At 45.1% G+C, this 12860-nt stretch overlaps 1 long non-coding RNA gene across 1 annotated transcript; it reads right to left on the bottom strand.

Moving 5' to 3' along the window:
• Positions 1-3462: 3462 nt before the first annotated feature.
• On the bottom strand, positions 3463-10244 carry LOC125389978 (uncharacterized). Its single transcript, XR_015736722.1, has 4 exons — positions 10161-10244; positions 8101-8162; positions 7025-7424; positions 3463-3984 (listed from the first exon to the last, which is right to left on the bottom strand). It is a non-coding gene; the product is annotated as an uncharacterized LOC125389978 (long non-coding RNA).
• Positions 10245-12860: the final 2616 nt, after the last annotated feature.

Here is a 12860-nt window from a genome sequence, read left to right as displayed (position 1 = left end):
GGAGGGAGGAAGGGGACAGAGCTCTAAGAAATGAAAGAAGGCCAATGTGGCTGTGGAGGAGACCGGAAGCTCTCGCCCCAGGCTGAGGGCTTTGAGACGGGCTGAGTGCGGGACTGTCTTGGTGAACTAGGGCACTCCTTTGATTGAAGACTGCTGGGCCTGCCTTACTCCCAGAGCCTAGCAGATACAAGTTTGGAGAATGAGTTAATGTTGAATAAGTGGTTTAAGGAATGAATGAAGCTTCACCACAATTAGAAATCAAGTCTGTACAGAGGCATTTTCCAAGCTGTTCTTACTGAAGTTGCTTGAAGTTTAACTAGTTCCAGGATTTACACGCGCATTTACCTAGGAATTCCAGTAGGAACTGGCATTCTGAGTGCCGTGTTTAGATAATTGATTCCCCTTGATAAAGCGGTCTTTTTAGTTTTGTGTTGTTTTGAAATAGGGTCTCGTGTAGCCCAGGCTGGCCTCACGTTCCTGATTCTGACGCCTCCACCTCTCACGTGCCGGATCAGAGGCATGTTCCCACATGCCTGGCTTCTATGTGATGTTTTCAAATCGTTGAAGATTCAGTTTCTCTCAGCTTCGATCCTTCATAGATCTGGCTCCTGGTTGATGCTCAATAAATAGAATACCGGAGCTAAATGCAGATTTACTTAAGTCCCTTTTATTTTACTTTTTAAGGTTTATTTTATTTTATGAGTATGGATGTTTTGCCTACTTGTTAGGTTTGCATTTACATACCGGCACCATCTGCGAGGACAGACGAGGACGTCAGATTTCCCTGAAACTGGAGTTAAGGGTGGTTGTGAGCCACCTGGTGAGAGCTGAGATCTGAACGTGGCTCTTCTGCAAGAGCAGCGAGTGCTCTTAGCCACTGACTAATAGCTCTCCTCTGCCCCCTATCTCATTCATTAGTTAGGGGAGTTGAAGCATGGGCTGGAGTTGAGAAAAGAGAAACGGGGAAGATGTCTGGAACCAAAGGGCTGAAGGGGGAACGTTCAACAGATACCGGAAGAGTATGAGCAGGGGACGCCTTGTTCCAGCTTCCAGGCACTAGACTTGGTTAAAAAGAAAAGCTTGCCTTCCGAACTTGTAAGGACCAATGACTACACGTTGGGGGTGTCTTTGAACCTCAGCTGTTCTCGTCTTTCGAATGGGGAGAGTATGATTTGTTGCGTTTTGCACAGGGTTGTGCTTCCGGAAGGGCTTTGAAGCTGCAAAGAATTTGAAGAAACACGCGTTATCAACGAGGCATTTTAATTGTTACTTTGAGAAGGAGTCTTACTGTGCTGCTCAAGATAACCTGGAACTCTTTTTCTGTTTTGTTTTGTTTTTGGAGACAGGGTTTTTCTCTGTAGCTTTGGAGCCTGTCCTGGAACTAGCTCTTGTAGACCAGGCTGGCCTCAAACTCACAGAGACCCACCTGCCTCTGCCTCCCGTGTGCTGGGACCAAAGGTGTGTGCCACCACCACCTGGCTGACCTTGAACTCTTTTTTTTTTTTTTTTTTTTAAATATTTATTTATTTATTTATTTATTATGTATACAAGATTCTGTCTGTGTGTATGTCTGCAAGCCAGAAGACGGCACCAGACCTCATTACAGATGGTTGTGAGCCACCATGTGGTTGCCGGGAATTGAACTCAGGACCTTTGGAAGAGCAGGCAATGCTCTTAACCACTGAGCCATCTCTCCAGCCCCCTGACCTTGAACTCTTGAGTCCACTAGCTCCCGTCTCCCTGGACCGACAGGCCAGGCCTGAGATGTTGTTTTCCTGCAGTGGGACTTTTATTGGAGAGTTCTCCCAAGTCTCTCCTTCTTCCCCTATCCAAAGGCTAGAAGAGTATTGAAGTGTTTGGTAAAGGCTTGGAGTTTAACCTTGGATGGAAGGGGTCTTAAATACTGTTATAAATTTTATTTAAATTGAACAGTCCTTTAGTTCTTATGCATTCTTATTAATTTATTTGCAATTATTTGAGAGAATAGCGTTTGCGAGAACGTTTTCCATCAGAAAAGGAGGCTGGTCTGACTAAAATGGGAATAGGAAAAGATCAGCTTCAATGCCAGGGCTGCATCTGCCCTGGTCCACTCTTCTGGGTCAGGGCGCCCAGCGCAAAGCTCCCAGTTTAGGATCAGGATCGTTTAACCAGCCTTAACGCATCTGAAATGGGCTTAGGCACCGTTCAAGGTTTAGATCCTATCCGCTCGGATCACAGCCGAGATAGACAGGCTGTTTGGTTTCTGCAGAACCAGTGAGGACTGAGCTATACCGGTCAGTTCAGGGGACTGGAGTCCGGTTTCAGATTAATGTCTGTTTAGTTCGTTGACCACAGTATTGTGTTACCTGGAACTTAGCACCCTCGGTGCCATTTCATACCTTATTTCCAATTTTTCTGAACCTCCGGAGAGGGAAATGGCTTAACGTTGGCTGTCGAGTGTCTTTTCTCATGGAGTGTTGACGAAGGCAGCAGAGCCTTCTTGGAACATGATCCCCGGGGTTCTGCCTCGTCCTGGATCCCAGCATTTAAACTGAATTCTTTCTCATGATGAAACTGTGATCATGAAACGGGTCCTTACAATGTCTTTCTACTGAAGATGATAACACTTCTTCCTCGTGGGTGCGTGGCAGGATCTCAGCGGTGATCCCAGCAGCAGCCAGCCCTACGGGACAGCTGTTGGGGCTTTGTTATTTTTGTTTTGCTTTTGTTCTCGCAGTCAGGGTTTCGGTCTATAAACCTAGGCCGGCCTCCAGCTCACTCTGTAGCTCAGCTGACCTGGAACAGGGTCCCCATCTCAGGCTCAGGGGTTCTGGGACTGTAGGCCTGTTCTGCCACCTCCAGCAGGTTTATTATTTATTCCCTGTTTTACAGAATGTGGAACCCTGGGCAGGTCTCTGCCATGCCTGCCTGGTTTCTGTGAGCACGTCCTGCTGTGTCTTTTACACCGTAACTTTTAGTTCATGCATGTTTCATTGTGATGCAGAGTTTCTTTTCCTTTTAAAATGAAAAAGGAACTCAGTGGAGATCAGAAGAGGGGGACTTCAGGTGGGAAATGGAAGTGGAAATCTAGATTACAGTTTCGTTTGCTCTCACGTGGTTTCTTTGACAGAGGTACTGATGAGTAAAGGCCACCAAGGCCTTCATCTTTAAACCAGCAGGTCTCAACTTGTGGGCTGAGACCCCTTGGAGAGGAGGTCGAACATTCCTTTCACAGGGTCACACTATCACACTAACGATTCATAACGGTAACAAGAATACAGTTATGATGTAGTAATGAAAACAATTCTATGGTTGGGGGTGCAGCATTAGAAAGTTTAAGAACCACTGCTTTAACCCCGCCTACTCTGGAGGACTAGGCAGGAGGAGCAGAAATTCAAGGCACAGCAAGTTCAAGGCCAACCTAAGCAACTTAGGAAGACCTTGTCCCCAAAAAGAACAGAAAGATGAAGAGATGGTCTGGACATATACTTCCGTGGTAGAGCATGTTTTTAGTTTATATTTAAACCCAGATTCAGCCCTTAGCATGGCAAACCATAAAATATAACAAAGACACATGTGAGAAAGGCTTAAAATTAAGATGAAAGTTTTGAAAATGCCTACATTTCGATCCAAATGTTATTACAACTTCAAATGCAGACTTTTTTCTTAGCTTTTTCTTTCTTAGCTTCCTGTTTGTAAACTCCTCACTTAGGAGAATAATCCCGGACTTTCGCATCTGCAGCTGAATTCTTGTTTCCTCGGTTCCCGTTCCCCACCAAGCCTTTGTTTGGAAAGCTGAGTGACTCTCAGCTGTCCTCTAGCTGGTGGAAAAGTTTACTGGGAACTGCAATTCTCAGGTCCTTATCAGTCAAGGAAAGGCGCTTGCCAAGGAGTTATCTCCTTGCAAAGACAGTGTCTTGCTGATCTCAGAGGCTTCATGGCAGCCTCTGGCTCTGGCTTCACCCCCAGATGCTTGTTTTCTTGCTATATAACCAATTCTTCACTCTTCAAAATAAAAGCAGTAACAATAAAGAGACATGCTAATTAGTCAAATATGTGGAACTTGTTTTAACCTACTTTCTAAAAACTGAAGCTGTTGTAGAAAGCTGTTTGTAGCAGACTCATTTGGTTTTGGATACCTGGAGTCACAGACTGAATATTTTATATTAAGCAACTGCTGTGCTGGTGTTGATGTTTGAAAAGGGGAATCCTTGCCGGGTGTGGCGGCTCACGCCTTCAATCCCAGCACTCGGGAGGGAGGCAGGCGGATCTCTGTGAGTTTGAGGCCAGCCTGGTCTACAAGAGCTAGTTCCAGGACAGGCTCCAAAGGCTACAGAGAAACCCTGTCTCAGAAAAAAAAAAACCATCAAAACAAACAAAACAAAACAAAACAAACAACTCCGCCTCTAAACCAAACTACAGTAAACCAAGGAATGTTGAGAGTGGGAGAAATATTCTTCCCCAGAAAGAGCAAGTCGGTTGGTTACCCAATACCAAATAGCCCTGAAAATATACATACAAGAAACATTATACAGACTGAGCAGGTTATATTTAGGAATATATATGTCTATACATACATGTATTAGCAAGTAATGAAAAAAAGGCCGTGAACTTGGAGGAAAGGAAGTAAAGGTATATGGCAGGGTTTGGAGGGAGGAAAAGGAAAGAGAAACTGTGTAATTATAGTATCTCAAAAAATAAAAAGAAAGAAATGAATGCGGGGTACAGACTAGAGGATGGTGGGGGACCTGAGAAGGCTTGGGAGAGGAATAGGCCTGATGACCAAATGCCTTGCATGCAAACATGAAACTTTTGAAGAATTTAAAATACACATTTTAAAAATTAGCAAAAAAAATCAATAATATATAAAGTATAATGTAGGCAGATTTTTCTTTTGGCAGCCAGCATACAACTAACAACACAGAGACTTCTTATTAATTATGAAAGCTTGACCTTTAGCTTAGGCTTGTTCCCAACTAGCTCTTATAACTTCAATTAACCCGTTTCTATTATCTGCGTTCTGCCACACGGCATTACCTCTTTTTCATCTTGTACCTCCTGTTTCCTCTCTGTCTGGTAGTCCTGCCCTCATAAATTTCCCTCCCTCTTCCTTCTCTCCCCGGAAATCCCATCTGGACCTCCTCCCTAGCTATTGCCTGTTCAGTTCTTTTTCTTACGCCAACCACAGCAATTCACCTTCACATGGTGTACCCAGAAAGTGGGTATATAGGTTAGTGGAGAGTCTTCAGTATTTCTGTTGGACTTTCAAAGCATCCACGAGTCTTAAAAAGGAAACCCTCAGTATACAGGCTCATTTTTACAATTTTTTTTTTCTCTTTGAGACAGGGTCTCATGGACCCAGGCTGACCTGGCCTTGCTGTGTGGTCAGAGGATGACTGAACTTTCCATCCTTTTGCTGCTACCACTGAGTGCTGGGATTACAAACACGTGCCTCCAGGAGGGGATTTTGTGGTGCTGGGCATCTTGTGCATGCTGGGCCAGCGCTGGACTGACTGAGCCATGTCACCAGCTGTCCCAGGGTCACTATGGCTGTGATGAAACACCATGACCAAAAGCAACTCGCAGAGGGAAGGGTTTATTTGGCTTGTGTTTCTACATCCTAGTCCATCACTGAAGGAAGGCAGGACAGGAACTCAGGCAGGGCAGGAACCTGGAGACAGGAGCAGAGGCCATGGAAGGATGCTGCTTACTGACTTGCTTCCCCTGGCTTGCTCAGCCTGCTTTCTTATAGGACACGGAATCACAAGCCAAGAGATGGCACCACCCACCATGGGCTGGGTCCTCCCCCACTGATCACGAATTGATAAAATGCCTTACAGCTGGATCTCATGGGGGTCATTTTTTCTATTGAGGCTCCCTTCTTTCAGGTAACTTTCATTTATGTCAAATTGACATGAAACTAGCCAGCACACCAGCCCTACAGCAGATGTGTGTGTGTGTGTGTGTGTGTGTGTGTGTGTGTGTGTGTGTGTATTTCAGGCTCAGCTTTTGTATAACTGGTCATTTAACCTGGTCGGGAAAGGTAGCTCAGTGGTTAAGAACACTTGCCACATGGCAGAGGCCTGGGGGTTCAGTTCCTACTGCCCTTGTCAGACAGCTCACAGCTGCTTGTAACTCTGATCCCACGGGACAGATAGTGGGCAGTCTCTGTGGGCACCCACATTCCTATGCATATATGCCAGGTTTGAAATGGAAGAACACAGCTGATTTGAGATATTTGATTTCAGAAGCGACAGCCATGTGACTGTGGACCCTCTCGCAATGCCATCTATTAGATCCATGTGGGAGCAGTAAGGTACTACGTGCCCACTGGGCCAAAGAGCAAGGCGCCTAGCAACCGGTGGCATGGACCGTCTCTGTGTTTTCTGCTCTCTGGGTTTATAATGATAAACTATGATAATTGGAAACTCTCTGGGGGAAAACGGGTAGAATGGCTTGAAAACCTTATTATCCATTTCTAACAACAACAACAACAAAAAGTTAAGTGGCAAGCCATTGGAAGCATGAGGCAAAAGTCCAGGGAAATAGGGCTTAGGAAGACTCCAATCCCATGTGACTTTAGGAAGTCTCTGCTGGGTTCCCATGGGGAGTCCGGAATGTCACCCAGCTGCCCGCTCTGTTGTTGGTGAAGTCTGGAGAGGATAGATAAACATGGGCTTGCTGAAAAGGCATGGGCAGTGGGTGTTAGCCACCATGTGCTTCAGTTATCTGTGTTTTAAATAAAAGTGTCCGCCTAGTGCTGGGTGAGTTGACACACACCCGAGAGAGCAGCATGCTAGCTGCTCCCCATAATTTTCAGACATTCTTCTTTGCTCGTGGGTGGTATTGAGAGCTTTTTAACAGGTTGGAATACCTATTATTTTAATGCTTTATTAGTTAATATTTAATATTTTAATTGGCTAAAATGATGAAAGGACAAGCAGTGAAACTGATATGTTAATTCTATCTGTTTTAAAGAGTATTGGGTAGAAAAGGATGCCTAACTAGTTTCTAAACACAAACAAGTCAAAAGTTCATTACAAACCTTTTTAAGACGTTCTGTGTGAATGCGTGCATATGAGTGCATTGTTCACGGATGCCAGAGGAATTGGATCACCTGGAGCTGGAGTCACAGGGGGTTGTGAGCTGCAGGGAACGGAACAAACTCGGGTCCTCTGGGCGAGCAATAAGTGCTCTCCACCTCTGCTCCATCTCCCTAGCCTCCTTGTCTCAAAAGACTTTTAAGGATAAAAGACCGTGAAATAGCCGGTCATAGGCCGAGGCAGGAGGATGGTGACTCTACACGGGGAGACCGTGTCTCAAAAAAGTAAAGCAAAACCAAACAGATTGCAAACATAATGCAAAAGGAAAATCTAACACAGGAGTCTTGGGTTGTAGCTCAGACACTTGCTTCATATGTGGAAGTGTGGATTCGATCCCCAGCACTGCAAGAGAAAAAAAAAAAAAAAAACAAACCCTGAAAAGCCAAAACACAAACAACAATAACAGAAAAGCAGCCTAGATGACCAGCATAGTACATGCTTTTAACCCTGGCACATGGGAGGTCAAAAAAGGAAGAGTGCTGTGGGTCCAGGGCCAGCCTGTCTAAAAACAAAAAACAAAAACCAAAAAAACAAACAGCAAAAAAACCCTTCGGATGGGGTACTGGGGAAGGCTTTACCATGAGTGTATCTCATTTTATTAAGTTACATTGTTGTTTGCATGATTTCCCTACATTAAGTCAACACGAATTAATAAGGACAAAACACTCTCATCCCAATAAAGGTAACAATGTAACATTCTGGGAGGAACTGGTATGTAATGAACGCGTTCGCTCCAGACCACTAGAAGTTAAGCCTGACATTCAGTCCGGCAGGACACCGAGCAAGTTCTGAGCTTGTCTTTGCTTTCTGCTTCCAAGACAGGCACAGAACACTTGAAAAACCTCGGCTTCATCTTTCACTACTTCTTCCCTTCCCAGCTTCCTGTTTGATTTCTTTACCTTGGAGACACCGGGAATCAATGAACAGGAAGGAACAAACGGGGCAGGTCAAATGTAGGATAAGATAGTTCTGGGACAAGTGCTGACCTGCAGAACAATTTCACTTAGCTGAGACTCACCTGCTGGAGTTAGTAGAGCCAGTGACCCAGTTGTGGGAGTGGAGATGAATTCCCTTTTAGTCCTGAGAATGATTTTAAAATAAGAAGAAAGGAAAAAAAGAGGCATTGGAGCGTGTAACAGTGTCTGTCTCCCCCAGCCCTTTTTCTTTTGACAAGTAAACTTCTATAGTGATTAATATTGCCTCATTAACATTTTGTGACATTAATCAAGGCCTTAAGTAGTCTTTCTGGCAACACAATACCCAGCAGCCATTGAGGCAGCAAAGCTGAGCCGGGCACATAGGGCAGCCTGTTTGAAGCCCATTTTAGACTCTGTTAGTTCCCCAAAGACACTAACATTCCTTCATAAGTAAAAATTATATTCTGTCTTACAAACAATGATTTCTGGGTCTTATTTAAAACATGGGGGCAGGAAAACTGTCTCCAGGAAAATTTGCCTTTGCTGTTGATTTCATAACATACAATTTGTGCAATTATAAGACAAGCCTCCTAAGTACTACTTGTATGGAAGAAAAATAAATATTTGCGAGCTGGGAGAGAACAATGTCCCAGCAGAAGATGTCCAGGGCTCAGCTTTCCCTGGGGCTCCACAGAGGCTGGCAGAGCCTTGAAATAAAGGTTTCCAAACAAGGCAGGGAGACGAGAGAGGGACCCAGGCAGAGAAGGTCATGTTCGCAGGCAGCCCCATGTGAAGTGGGGGGTGGGGATTCAGGCAAAAGAAAACTGCTCGTGGTTAATAGCCAAGAGGTCAGGGATGCGGACCTTGACTCCAGCCCAGATATCCAGGCAGGAAGATGAAGAAAGAGGAGATAGTCGGACCTTGTATCAAAATGTGGACCCAGAGACTGGAGAAATGGCTCAGTGGTTAAAGGCACTGGTTGCTCTTCCAGAGAGGATCTAGGTTTGATTCCCAGCACCTTCATGCCTGTAACTCCAATTCCAGTGGATCCAACATCCTCTTCCTGTCTCCTCAGACAACAGCCATTCAAGTAGTACGCTTGCAGGCAAAACACTCATACATATATGCTGTGGAATAACTTTCATTTGTTAATAAAAAAACTGACAGGTTGGTAGTTGGATAGGAAGTTAGACAGGAAAGTCAAACCGAATGATGGGAAGGAAGGCGGAGTCAGAGGAGTCACCAGCTAGCCACTGACGGAGCAGGAGGTGACCATGCCATGGCAGAGCATAAATAAGGAATATGGGTTAACTTAAAATGTAAGAGCTAGTTAGTAACAAGCCTGGACTATTGGCCGAGCATTTATAATTAATATAAGCCTCTGTGTGGTGATTTGGAAGCAGCTCCTGGGACAGGAAAACTCGGCCTACACGAATAAGATAATTTCAAACAACAACAAAACAAGCACAAAAGCATGGACTAGAAGTATCTGAGTTGGATTCAGCCAGTGCAGCTACTTCTCTAAAGTCCAAGAAATAGATTCTTTATGTCAAGCCAGGCTTTCTGTGTACATAACACACCTATTTGGGTGTGTTAAACTCCGCGACTTTGAACCCTTACCGGCTGGGAGTGCAAACATCTGTGTACTCGCCACGAGGCCTTGGGTCTCATTATGTAGCCCAGGCTGGCTTGGAACTCACGTTCCTTCCTCAGTTTTCCATGTGCTGGGATTATAGGAATGTGGCACCATGCCCAACTGATATTTAGAGTGTTTAGGACCTAGAAACTGATAGGTGTAGAAGAGGAAGAAAGAAGCATTCTAAAGAAGAGCTCCTTGCTGGACGGTGGTAGTGCACGCCTTTAATCCCAGCACTCGGGAGGCAGAGGCAGGCAGATCTCTGTGAGTTCGAGGCCAGCCTGGTCTACAGAGGGAGTTCCAGGACAGGCTCCAAAGCTACATTGTAACATGAAGAGGCCACCTGTTTGTTGGGGTTTTTGTCCTGTCCAGTACCCCACAGCTGGCAAGCCCAAAGAAAATCACACAAAGATCTCTATTAGTTATAATGCTGATTGGCCCATTAGGTCAGGCTTCTTACTGGCTAACTCTCACATCTTGCTTTAACCCATTTTTCTGATCTATGTTAGCCATGTGGCTCAGTACCTTTTTCAGTGGGGCAGCTCACATCCTGCTGCTTCAGTGATCTGGGCAGGAGTGGGAGGAATCAACTTCCTCCTCCCCAGAATTCTCCTGCTATCCTTGCATCATTTCCACTTCCTGTCTGGTTTTCCCAACTACACCTCCTGCCTGGCCAATCAGTGTTTATTTAAAACATGATTGTCAGAATACAGACAATTCTCCCGCACCACTTCCCCCTCTTTTTTTAAAAAGCAAAGGAAAATATCCATAGTCCATTTTTTGGGAATGTGGGCGTAGTATTCCAGGCTACTTCCTGCTGGTTGGGGGCGCTGATAATCTTATGGGGACCTAAAGAAAATTTAGAGTTATGATCAAGTCCTGACTGAAGTATCCTGTGAGTCTTAGATCATCTCAGGCAGCAGTCTTGAACCAGTTCTGGATGAAGAACTCTGACATCTGGGCCATCTGTTCCTACTGGAGATTGCTCAGGTGGTCTCCCTTGGTCAAAGATGATTTTTCTTAACTCCGAATGTAGACAATTCTCCCGCACCACTACATAGAAACCCTGTCTCTAAAATCCAAAAAATAAAATAAAATAATAAAAAAATTAAAAAAGATAAATAGAGAAGAGTTCCTACTCTGGCAAGGGAGTCAAGTTGGTGGTTGATTAATGGGGACAGACTTTACAGAAGAAGAGGAGAAGAAAAGGAAGAGGAGGAGAAGGAGGAGGAGGAGGAGGAGGAGGAAGAGGAAGAGGAAGAAGAAGAAGAAGAAGAAGAAGAAGAAGAAGAAGAAGAAGAAGAAGAAGAAGAAGAAGAAGAAGAAGAAGAGGAGGAAGGGTGGACTGAGGAAGGATGCTATGTTCAGTTTAGACCTGCAGTTATGATGGCCCTGTGGGCCAGTTTTGCCAAGTGGTCCAGTGGTTTACACACCCAGATCCCAAGGGCACATGGTCTCACTCCTCATCTAACTCCAAGCCAAGCTGTAGCGTCTCTTAGCTCTCTGTGTGTACTAATTCCTCTGGCTGGGCCCCAACCAAAAGCTGGGTTTCTGCTCCCTCTTGGTCCCACCTACCCAGTTGTCCATTTGCATCCATCCTGCTGGAGTTTAAGGAGGGGCTCTGTGTCATCTTCTCCTGATGCACTCTCTTTCCCTCCATTCAACGGCCTCGCGATGGTTAGTTAGTACCGTTATTGTTAGTGGGCAATTGTGTTGGCATTGCTAGCTGCCCCATAGCCTGTGCTGAGGCTTCTGGGTGGCATGGAAATGTGAAGAGCCACCAGCATGAGGTGGCCAATGCCCAGCCTTGGCTGTGAATAGGCCTGGCACAGAAGGTGTCCCAGTCACATGAAGGCCAGCTGATGTACTCGTCACAGGCCTGCTACAGAGAGTGAACTGGGCTGTTTGGAGGATCACAACTAAGGGCAGAATGTAATCTCTGGTGCTTTTCAGGACACCTGCAAAGAAAGCTCCTTTTCTGGTCAGAAAGGCATCCAAATTGCTTTGTTTGAAGCCTTTTCCTATGGACCCAAGAGGGGTTTGGGATGTGGAAATAAAACCTTCTTTCCAGTTTGCTTCATAATGATCCAATCCTTTGTTTAATGTTGGCACCTAGCGCTGTCTCAAAATACAAAAACAAAGGACCAGCAAGTGCATACCTTTAGGGACCTTCTCACGGGTAGGACTCCATTGGTACCCCGCTGTGGCACTGTGGGGAAGCTCCAGGATGTTGGCACACTGTCCTTTGAGCTGGTAAGAGATATCTGGATGAAGGACAGGCGAGGCTCTTTGAAGCAGGGTTCAATGTCTTTGTATGTTTATGTTTGCTTGAATCGCTATCGTGTTTATTGAAGAAACTTAGAAGGGAGAAGAAAGAAATGGACGTTACGTACATCTGGAGACTTTGTTTCTTGCTTGAGGATGTGCAGTTGATTATCTTAGTTTCTTTCTTTTTTAATCTTTAAAGTTATCTTTCTATTTTATGTGGCGAGTGTTTTCCTGCGTAGATTTTTGTGCACCCTGTGTGTACCTGGTACCTACAGAAGACAGAAGAGGACATCTAATCCCCTGGGACTGCAGTTATAGATGCTTATGAGCTGTTGTGTGGGTGTTGAGAATTGAACCAGGGTCCTCTGGAAGAGCAGCCAGTGCACTGAACCACAGAACCAACTCTCTGGCCTAGACTAACCTGGAACTTTTTTTTTTTTTTTTTGGTTTTTCGAGACTGGGTTTCTCTGAAGCTTTGGGGCTCTTGTGGACCAGGCTGGCCTTGAACTCACAAAGATCTGCCTGCCTCTGCCTACCGAGAACTGGGATTAAAGGTGTGCGCCACCACCACCTGGCTGACCTGGAACTTTCTAGGTAGACTGTGATAGCCTCAAACTCAGAGCAATTCTCCTGTCTCAGCCTCCAAAGTGCTACCATAGGTATATGTGATACCTAGGTATATGCCATCATCTGCTCACATCATCACTTTCAATTGAAAAATATTATTGCTTCAGTATGTATTCTATTACACACACACACACACACACACACACACACACACTAATTTACCCCTGATGGGATTTGATTTCATCTGTCCTTTTCCTCTTACCATTCTTCCTTTCCGATGACACACGGCTCTGTTACCAACATCTTTATGGGTACCCCTTTGCACACAAGGCTTGCTTCTGCGGGTGACATTCTGAAAACTGAAATAATGGCTCGGTCAATAAATGAACA

Source organism: Myodes glareolus, chromosome 26, assembly GCF_982192425.1.
Source record: "Myodes glareolus chromosome 26, mMyoGla1.1, whole genome shotgun sequence".
Taxonomy (NCBI): domain Eukaryota; kingdom Metazoa; phylum Chordata; class Mammalia; order Rodentia; family Cricetidae; genus Myodes; species Myodes glareolus.
This window is presented reverse-complemented; position numbering and strand designations above follow the sequence as displayed.